Source organism: Macaca fascicularis, chromosome 3 (assembly GCF_037993035.2).
Source record: "Macaca fascicularis isolate 582-1 chromosome 3, T2T-MFA8v1.1".
Lineage (NCBI taxonomy): Eukaryota > Metazoa > Chordata > Mammalia > Primates > Cercopithecidae > Macaca > Macaca fascicularis.
Genome location: NC_088377.1, coordinates 192,917,639 through 192,929,104, shown reverse-complemented (window position 1 = coordinate 192,929,104; position 11,466 = coordinate 192,917,639). Strand labels below are relative to the sequence as shown.

At 41.7% G+C, this 11,466-nt stretch overlaps 1 protein-coding gene across 15 annotated transcripts in view; it reads left to right on the top strand.

The window, feature by feature from the left end:
- Positions 1–11,466, top strand: part of PRKAG2 (protein kinase AMP-activated non-catalytic subunit gamma 2) — a 323,235-nt gene that overhangs the window by 225,699 nt on the left and 86,070 nt on the right. The gene's annotated exons all lie outside the window — the stretch shown is intronic.

The window sequence follows — 11,466 nt, the reverse complement described above, 5'->3', positions numbered from 1 at the left end:
TGGAGTCTTGCTCAGTTGCCTAGGCTGGAATGCAGTGGCGCAATCTCAGCTCACTGCAACCACCACCTCCCAGGTTCAAGAGATTCTCCCACCTCAGCCTCCCGAGTAGCTGGGATTACATGCACCCGCCACCAAGCCCAGCTAATTTTTGTATTTTTAGTAGAGATGGAGTTTCACTATGTTGGCCAGGCTGGTCTCGAACTCCTGACCTCAAGTGATCCGCCCACCTTGGCCTCCCATAGTACTGGGATTACAGGCGTGAACCACCATGCCCAGCCCTATCTTGTGTTTCGAATGGATCTTTCACCCGTGCATGATTTTGTAATACCATGCGTTAGTCATTTGGAAAATATTGGATCACTGACTAATGCAGATCTTCCAAATAGGAACACATTTTATTACACGATAACTACAAAGCATTTCTTAATAGCACCACTCATCTCCCCAGAGAAATCTCTAAGTATGGGGAAATTGTCAGGCTTATTGTGGCAGACACAAGGTTTCCAAAATTCTAATTTTTGCTTGAAAACTCAAACTTTGACAACAAATATGTCAGTTGTTTTCCTTGCAGTGACAGGCTCCGTTTATTCATTTTGGAAAAAACTGTCTACCAAATACCCAGGTCCAAATAACTACAATTTTTCAGGGTTTTAAAAGCAGCTCAGTTGCACACGTTTTCCTCAAGAACATCATCATAGTTTGCAATGGGAATGTTTTATGTGCACCTCTCATTTCATCACACAGAGTATTAAAAAGACACATACTCAAGAGCTGAGATTTAATAAAATGAATAAAATGTATGGCATCATCAAAGACCTTCTTAAGTGACACTGGCCTTCTCCCCTGGAGTAGGAGGCTGTCACAATTTGCCACTGCCTTGATGTGAATTAAGGCACCAGAATTTGCCACGGTGCTGACATTGATGGGGAAAAGCAGTGGTGGGTAAAAAGCAAATGACGCCTTAGTGTTGGCACAAGAAATTTCCAGCTGTAGACTCCCTGAAAAGGTTTCATGGACCTCAGGAGTCCTCTGGCCAGTTTTCAAACTGCTAGTGTAGCGTGTCAGCGTATGTCACTGTTGTCAAGCATTACTGTCATCCACAGATCTTTAGGAACACAGAGACAGGAACTGCTGAATTTGGTAGGATTTATGACCATAACCCCTCCCCCTGCTCTGGTTCCAGTCTTAACATGCAAACCATTCCCTGGAGTTAAAGTTTGCTTAATTGCCCACTTCTCAGCAGAAAAGTCCTTAACCATTACTATTTTTCTTCTAAACTATTTTTTTTTTTGAGACTGGGTCTCGCTGTCACCAGGCCCACTTCTCAGCAGGAAAATAGTCAACCATTACCATTTTTCTTTTAAACTTTTTTTTTTTTTTAAAGACAGGGTCTTACTCTGTCACTCAGGCTGGAGTGCAGTGATGTAATCACGGCTCACTGCAGCCTCCACCTCCCAGGCAATCCTCCCGCCTCAGGCTCCTGAGTAGCTGGGACTACAGGCGTGTGCCACCATGTCTGGTTAATTTTTTTTTTTTTTATTTTTGCTGTTTAAAAAAAAGAAATACCAAGTAGTCATTACGCTTTGCCACTCCCATATGGGGATGTGTGTTGGGGGGGCACACGTCCTCCATATATGTAGAATTAAATACCTACATATACCTTTAAAAAGCGCTGTATGAGTCCATTCTCTCGTGGCTATAAATACCTGAGACAGGGTAATGGATAAAGAAAAGAGGTTTAATTGGCTCACAGTTCCACAGGCTGTACAGGAAGCATGATGCTGGTATCTGCTTGGCTTCTCTGGAGGCTTCAGGAAACTTATAATCATGGCAGAAGGTGAAGGGGCCACACATACCTCATGTGGCGGGAGTAGGAGCAAGAAGGAGGGGAGGTGCTGCATGCTTTTGAGCAACCAGCTCTCATGAAAACTCACTCACTATCATAAGGACAGCGCTGAGGGGATGGTGCTAAACCATTCATGAGAAACCGCCCCCATGATCCAATCACCTACCAGCCCCACATCCAACAATGGAGATTACAATTGGGTGTGAGATTTGGGTGGGGACACAGATCCAAACCATATCAAGCACAACCAACATGACAAAAGTTGGTACACACTAATTTTTCATCATATTACTTGCAACTTAAAAATGCAGTCTTGGCCAGGCACGGTGGCTCACACCTATAATCCCAGCACTTTGGAAGGCCAAGGTGGGCAGATCACTTGAGATCAGGAGTTCGAGACCAGCCTGGACAACATGGTGAAACTCCGTCTCTGCTAAAAATACAAAAATTAGCCAGGTGTGGTGGTAGGCGCCTGTAATCCCAGCTACTCAGGAGGCTGAGGTGGGAGAATCATTTGAATCTGGGAGGTGGAGGTTGCAGTGAGCCAAGATCATACCATTGCACTCTTATCTGGGCAACAGAATGAGACTCTGTCTCAAAATAAAATAAAATAAAATAAAATAAAAATAAAAGTAAAATAAAATAAAATAAATGGTTTAAATCATTCCTTCCCTCAGGCCTAACTTAGTACAGATGCTGGCTACTTGCTCTTCGGGTGAAGGGAAATTTGAGCACATTTAGTGACAAGAACATTCCTTTAACTCATATCCCATATGAATGACTACATCTTTCAGGCAAGGGGCATCAGAAGAGATGCGCTCTATTTCTTTATTATCTAGTCTCTGATCATAAAAAGGAAAAAAAAGGAATCCTGGCCCTCTACTCACATACCTGATTTTCCCCCTTTCTTTCTGTTTTGTTGTTTTTGTTTGTTTGTTTGTTTGTTTTAAGAGATAGGGGTCTCATTATGTTGCCCTGGGTTAAAACTCCTGGGTTCCAGCCATCCTCCTGCCTCAGCCTCCCATGTAGCTGGGACTACACACACGGACCATTGCACCCAGCCCTCTATTACATTTCATTTTAAGGTAAACTATTATTTTACAGTACTCGACTCGAATTGATTTCATGACCATGAGTGGGTCACAGTTTACAGTTTTAAAAACACTGGTTGAGATTTTCTTTTTTTTTTTTGAGACAGAGTCTTGCTCTGTCGCCCAGGCTGGAGTGCAGTGGCGTGGTCTCGGCTCTCTGCAAGCTCCGCCTCCCAGGTTCACGCCATTCTCCTGCCTCAGCCTCCCGAGTAGCTGGGACTACAGGTGCCCACCACCTCGCCCGGCTAATTTTTTGTATTCTTTTTAGTAGAGACGGGGTTTCACCGTGTTAGCCGGGATGGTCCCAATCTCCTGACCTCATGATCCGCCCGTCTCGGCCTCCCAAAGTGCTGGGATTACAGGCTTGAGCCATGGTTGAGATTTTCATTCCCTAAAGCCTGGTTTCTCATTCCAATTGCAGCAAATGTCTTTTTGTTGCAGTTACTAGGGTTGCTTGTTAAATCGATGTCTCTTCCCTTTTACCGGCCCCTCCTAGCAATGTCTCCGCACTTTTCCCAGGTGCCCCCAGCCCTTCGTGCTGACCCTGCTGGTTCTCACACACCAGTTTTCCCAAAGCAGGGGGCATGAGGACCACAGTGGGATGCAAGATGCTTTCAGGCAGTATAAGGATGAATGTTTTCATAGCGATGTTTTTGTATATCATGGAAAAATATATCTAGAACCTCAAAACCTATGATTTCATGGAATTGTTGCCTAAGGGAAGACTTGGGGGTTTTTAAAAGTCAATTTAAATAACTGTGTAGGTTGTATGGGGATATGATAGAATGACAACTGCCCAAAGTTTGGGAGGCTTAGCTGATGAATCAAAAACCTCTGTCATTCTTCCTCAGCATGATCCACACCACCCACCCCTCCTCTCCGCCAAATGACGCTGGAAGCTACTCTAGTTACACACCAAAGGTACTTTTTTTGGACAGCCAAGTAATATCTGAAGTGTAACAGATTTATTGCAGCATTCCTCCTTTATTCTTACCTCACACAGGCCCATTCCATCTCTGTTCCCTGACATTCCCAATCTCTTTCGTATTTACTTTCTAATCCACAAAGTTGAAGCTGTTCTTATCTCTGCAGTACCTCTGACCTGCTGCCTTAATTTTTATATTCACTGTAACGACGTCTTCAATATCCCCACTGACTCCAGGCTCTCCCGCAGCCAACCCTCTCTACTGTATGCAGATATTACGATTTTTTTATATTGCCAAAAACGATTTGAGAATATCTACATTCACTTCTTACATGCAATCCTATGAAATCCAATTCCATTCCTTTCACTCCCAGTGGTCTCCTCCAATCTTTCCTTCACTTCTCTACAAGAATGCTCTCCACTCTCAGATACAGGCCATCGGCACATCCTCACCTTCAGGCTCTTCCTCTGCCACAGCCGCCACCCAAATGCCCACCTTTCCTTGCTCCCTTCAAAATCTGCCTCTGCACATTTCTATAGGAAGCCTTCCTCTCAAGATTTCCTCAGCATTGGTGCCCACTATGCAGTTGCTATAATTTTTTATTATTTATATTACTTTGTAATTTTTTACAGTGTGATATCTGCAGAAATCTGGTTTCCCCAGTTATAACTGTCACCTAATTAGAATATAATCTTCTGAGGGCAGAGCCTGTATCTCCTTGCATACCCAAATGTTACCTAGGATGTTTCTGGCTGCAAAGCAGCAGAGAACTCCAACTCAAACTGGCTTAAAGGATAAGGACATCTATTGCATCATCTATACAGGTACAGAAGCAGGCTAGGCCCCAGGCAAGGTGAGACACAGCCCTGCTCAATGCTGTTACCTAGGACGCACAATCTTCTCTCTGTCTGCAATGGCTTCATCGGAAGACTGTTTCTCAATAGCAGTCGGGGCTGCGTGCTTGCTTGTGGCAAGAACAGGGAATGGAGGGGGCTGTGCACACATGCATGTGGGACCTGGCTGTCTCCAACCCTGAGTCCTCCCTGGTAGCCCAGGGTAGCTCAAGAGAGCTTGTCACTATCATGAAAGCGTATATGCTGCAACAGCATTTGGGTTATTCTAGGAAGGAAGGTAGAGGAAGAGTAATGGATGCCGAATAGGCAGCCATGAGTACCCACTCCAACTGGCTCCAGTGTGCACACGTCAGATGGTAGATACCACTACTGAGGTTACACAAGCGAGCCGACAGCGGCAAATATCCATCTATCCATGTGTAATATGACATAGGTAATCTGTGATATTACATATATGTGTAACATATAGTACATATTTTATATGTATGAGCTGAGGAATAACTGAAATGATACATTTAGATAAGAATCAGAGTTATGTATAATACACTAAACACATAGCTAAAATTATACAGTATCGGGGAACTGCAAAATAATTTAAGAGGCACTAGATGATGTGATTACTTATGCAGAAAAATCCTAAGAAATCTACAAAACAACCACTAGAACTTACAAGTGAATTTAGCAAGGTCACAGGATACAAGGTTAATGTATAAATCAACTGTATCTTTATATGCTAACAGCAAACAATTGGGAAATGAAATTTTATAAGCAATTTCATTTATGGGAGCGTCAAAAAATAAATAGGAATAAATTTCACAAAAGATATCTAAGACCTCTATGGTGAAAACTACAAAAGATTGCTGAGAGAAATCAAAGGGCTAAACAAATGGAAAGATATTCCATGGTCATGGATTGGAACACTTAATACTGTTGTCATTTCTTGCCAAATTGATCCGTAGATCAAATGCAGCCCCAGCCAAGATTTCAGTAGATTTTGTTTTAAATTCTGTAATGTATATAGAAACATAAGGAACTTAACGGACTCACAGCCATTTCTTAAATGAAGAACAAAGTTGGAGAATGTCCACTACCTGATTTTAAGGCCTATTATAGAGCTACAGTAATTAAAACAGTGTGGTCATGATGAAAGTATAGATATAAATCAATGAACAAAACAGAGAATCCAGAAATAGATCCCCACATATGGTCAATTGATTTTAAATAAAGGTACCAAGGGAATCCAATGAGGCAGTAAAATCTTTTCAACAAGCAATGTGGAACAATTGGATTTCAGTGTGGAAAATATGAACCTCAATCCTTGCCACATATCATAACTTAAAAATTAAATCAAAATGGATCCTAGGCCTAATGTAAAAGGAAAATGTAAAACTTCTAGAAGGAAACATTTGAGACAATCCTCACAACCTTGAAAGGAGAGGAGGCGAAGATTTCTTAGATAGGACACAAAAAGCATGAGTCATAAAATGATAAATGGGATCTTTTCAAAATTAAAAACTTTTGCTCTTTGAAAGACATGATTAGGAATATGAAAAGGCAAGCCACAGAAGGGGAGAAAATATTCACTATTCACAGTACATGTATCTGACAAAGGACTTACATCCTAAATGCATTTTTTAAAACCCATTGTATTATCCAGTTGTGTAACAGATTACCACAAACTTACTGGCTGAAATCATGCATTGATTATCTCATAGTTTCTGTGGGTCAGAAGTTCAGGCACAGCTTAGTTGAGTCCTCCGCTTCAGGCTCTTTTGTGAAGCTTGCAATCAAGATGTTGGCCAGGACCAGGGTCTCATCTGAAGGCTCAGCTGGTGAAGGATCCATTTCCAAGCTCATGTAGTTAATGGCAGGGTTCAGTTCCTTTGCAAGCTGTTGGACTGAGAGTCTTAGTTCATCGACATGGGCCTCTCCTGCATGGCAGCTTGCTTCACCAAAGCCAGCAAGAGAGTGATCTGCTAGAAAGACAAGCCACAGTCTTATGTATATAGACAGAAGCTTAATAATGGAAGTGGTGTCCCATCACCTGTGCTGAATTCTGTTGGCTAGAAGTAAGTCACTAGGTCCTGCTCACACTCAAGAAGAGGGATACACAAGTACGTGAATACCAGGAGGTGGGGATCATTCATTGGGGGCCATCTCAGAGTCTGCTTGCCATATTCATACAACTCAATAAGAACAAAAGCTCTAATAAATACACAAAAGATGTCTACAGTCACTTCACAAAAGAAAACACATGAATTACCAATAAACACAAAAATATATCATTGTCCTCAAGGAAATGTAAATTAAACCCATAGCAAGAAACCTATACACCCACTGGAATGAATAAAATGACAAAAAATGTTAAAAGACCATACCAAGCGTTGATGAGGACATGGAGCAACTGGAACTCTTGACCACTGTGGGCAGAAATGTAAAATGGTACAGCCAGTCTGCGAAAGGGGCGGTTTGTCATGTTAAACACACACCTACCAAATGACTCAGCCATTCTACTCCTTGGTATTTGCCCAAGAGAAATGAAAGCATATTCCTACAAAGATTTGACCACAAATGATCATAGCTTTATTCCCAATGGTCAAAAAGTGAAACTATCCCACATGTCCATCAACAGGTGAATGAATAGACAAAATGGGGTCTATCCATAGAATGGGATGCTACTTAGCAATAGAAATGAACAAACTGCTGGTATACTGAGTGACATGAATCTCAAAATCATTATGCTAAGTGAAATAATCCCGGAACGAAAGCACATATACTGTATGATTCCATATACACAAAATTCTAGGAAATATTTATAGTGACATAGTGATAAAAAGTAGATGAGTGGTTGCCTGGAAGAAGGGATGAAGCACAAAGGAGCATAAGCAAACTTTTGGAGTGATAAAAAATGTTTTTTTCTCTACATTTTATTTTTTAATTTTTCTCTTTAATATTTACTTTTTAAATTTTATTTTCCATAAGTTATTGGGATACAGGTGGTATTTGGTTACATGACTAAGTTCTTTAGTGGAGATTTGTGAGATCCTGGTGCATCCATCACCTGAGCAGTATACTCTGCACCATATTTGTAATCTTTTATCCCTCGCCCCTCTTCCACTCTTCCCTCCAAGTCTCCACAGTCTATTGTATCATTCTTATGCCTTTGCGTCTTCATAGCTTAGCTTCCCACATATCAGTGAGAACATACAATGTTTGCTTTTCCATTCTTGAGTTACTTCACTTAGAAGAATAATCTCCAGTCTCATCCAGATCATTGCAAATGCTGTTAATTTATTGCTTTTTATGACTGAATAGTATTCCATCGTATACATATACTGGTGATTTCATCCTAGCTCATCAAATTGTACACTTGGAATAGAAATCATTTATTATAGGTAAATTGCACCACAATAAAAAGGGACACTACAAGTCATTCTTTAAAGGATTTACATTATAAGGTACGAAGATCCTGCTTCTCCATTTCCTTGGCTCTGTGTCCGCAGTTCACTCTAATCCACCATAAGTAGCTACGTAACACTGGATAGTAAATGAAGACCACAGAAGTCTCCAGAATGTAGAAGATGTGGTGGAGGCATTAGGGGGTCCCTTTAATTTCAGCTGGAATATTGTACTTCCTTTTGATCACAGTATGTAGAGCAGAACCGAAGTGGAAGTATTCTGTCTCAATCATGTTTGTAATTTTTCATCAATTTAGGAATAGAGCTTCCACCCAATATGGGATTTAAAGGGGCTGAAAAACAGTTAACAGTGATCTGTTCTGGAAAGGGTTAATGAATAATAGATCAGTTGCAGGGGAGGGAGCAGAGAATAGAGAGAGTGCCTTGTGACACTATATAATTCTGTGTGTTGCATTCTAATATAGATACAACATATTTCAAAGTTTGTGACTTGGCTGTATTAAGAATTGAAAGGTTAGGTGAACTTGGTGAGCAATACTTATTTTTTTATTTGCGAAGTATTATAAGACAATACTAAGAGTTATCAACCTACAAGAGAATATAAGTATTCACCTCCCAATAAGTCATGTTAAACACAAAGCTAATAATAAAATATTTTGATTGGCAAAAAAAAATGGATTTATTTGCGAAAGGCAAGAGATGTATACATTTCAGACTGTAACTAATGAATTTGAAGGGTAGCAAGCCAATGATGCTGATTCTCCATGTTTGTCGAGCTCCTTCTTTATATCTTCTATGCCAGTTTCTAGGCATGCCAGGACATGTTCGTTCAACAGTTATTTTATTAACCAACTACCCTGGTTCCTGGCACATAGCCCATATTAAGTAAGTATTTGCTGAATGAATGACTGTCTTCAAAAGCTTACCATTGTCTCCTATTTTGGAAATTCGAAGATAATTTAACATAGAGAATCCAGACAAAGGACTTTTTAGGTTAATCAATTTTCTTCACCTTTTGTTTAATAACACTTCCTTTGAAACATGTTTCCAGCTGACTTGAGCTGTACAAAGTGGTTGCCACTCTCTCTGAAAAGATACTGGGGAATAAATTATCTTTAAAGAAAATCTTAAATAAATGTTAGGGAGGAACTAATTTTTATAGCATCTGAAACTGTTATTTAGAAAGATATCAAAATGAACAAAACCTTTTCTCCAAATATATTGATTAAAAACAATCAACAGAATTAATACACTTCTTTCTGGGGAGTGGGGTGGTCTCACTTTGTTGCCTAGGCCGGAGGGCAGTGGCGTGATCACAGCTCACTGCAGCCTTGAACTCCTGGACTCAAGCAGTCCTCCCACCTCAGTCTCCTATGTAGCTAGCTGGGACTACAGGCATGAGCCACTATGCCCAGCTACATTTTGTTTTGTTTTGTTTTTTGTTTGTTTTTTTGAGATGGAGTCTCAGTCTGTTGCCCAGACTGGAGTTCAGTGGCGATCTCGGCTCACTGCAAGCTCCGCCTCCTGGGTTGACGCCATTCTCCTGCCTCAGCCTCCTGAGTAGCTGGGACTATAGGTGCCTGCCACCACATCTGGCTAATTGTGTGTGGGTGTGTGTATTTTTAGTAGAGACGATGTTTCACCATGTTAGCCAGGATGGTCTCGATCTTCTGACCTCGTGATCCACCCGCCTTGGCCTCCTAAAGTGCTGGGATTACAGACGTGAGCCACTGCGCCCAAACCCCCCCGCCTTTTTTTTTTAAAGATGGGGCCTCCCTGTATTGCCCAGGCTGGTCTCAAACTCCTGGGCTCAAGTGATCCTCCCACCTCAACCTCCCAATGTGCTAGGATTACAGACATGAGCTGTAATCTGGCCAAGAATTAATGCTTATAGTGTTGAATATATATTTGAGATTTTTTTCGAATTTCTACACTACTTTTAAAAATCAATTGTCTTCCCTTAACAGAAACTAAAGTTGGCCAGGTGACGTCACTCATGCCTATAATCCCAGTGCTTTGGGAGCCTGAGGCAAGAGGATCGCTTGAGCCCTGGAGTTTGAGAGCAGCTTGGGCAACACTAGCCGGGTATAGTGGCACGTGCCTGCACTCCCAGTTACTTGGGAGGCTGAGATGGGAAAATCACTTGCGCCCAGGAGTTCAAGATTCCAGTGAGCTATGATTGCCCCACTGCACTCCAGCCTAGATGACAGAGCAAGACCCAGTCTCTCAAAAAAGAAAGAAAGGGCCGGGTCTGGTGGCTCACGCCTGTAATCCCAGCACTTTGGGAGGCTGAGGTGGGTGGATCACTTGAGGTCAACAGTTTGAGACCAGCCTGGCCAACGTGGTGAAACCTCGTTTCTACTAAAATACAAAAAATTAGCTGGGTGTGGTGGTGCGTGCCTGTAGTGACAGCTACTTGGGAGGCTGAGGCAGGGGAATCGCTTGAATCAGGGAGGCAGAGATTACAGTGAGCCACGATCGTGCCACTGCACTCCAGCCTGACAACAGAGGGAGACTCCATCTAAAAAAAAAAAAAAAAGAGAGAGAGAAAAGAAAGAAGGAAACAAGGAAATTGAAATTGTAGGGTGGTGGCAAGAGCTGGCAAATCTCTCAGCCAGTACCCATGCCAGGATCTCATAGTGCCAGCGAACTTTGGTCCTCAGATAGAATCTATTACAATAAAAACTGTCCTGCCATCATTTCTTAGCACAGTCACTTTTTTTCCTTCAAAATGTTAATTCCAACACTACACGGAAAGTGACTATAATGATTTCCAAACAGGAATGAGGTCCAAGGGAAGCATGAGTAAATTGAGTGAAATAACTTCTAAACCCATTTATGCTACTAAACTCAACTGTTTCCCTACCAAGTTTTAATGGATGTCTGAATGAACAATTCATTTCACTCAAATATTTTTTGAGTGCCTACTATGTGTCACACACAGGCAATACAAAGATGATGAGTCATTCTTTCCTTTCAGAGAGCAATGTGGGACTTAAGAGGAAACATAAAAGTAAATCCCAAGCCAGTGTGTTAAGTGCCATATGGAAGCATGTGGGTTCAGAGAAGTAATTAACCAGGCAAGTTGTGAGAAAAGGTCGTGAATCAGGGAAGGAAGGAAGCGGAGGGAGGGAGGAAAAGAAGAGTGAAAGAAAAGAATCAGGAAAGGCGTTCAGGGAAAGATTGAGCTGAATCTTTAAAAATAGTAAGAGCTAGCCAAGGAATGGAGGAAGTAACAGGGGGAGGCCAGAATGCTCAGAAACCCTTACAGCAGTGAGTGTATGGTCTATTCCAGGACAATGCCTTAAGGTTCAGGTGTGGGGTACACAG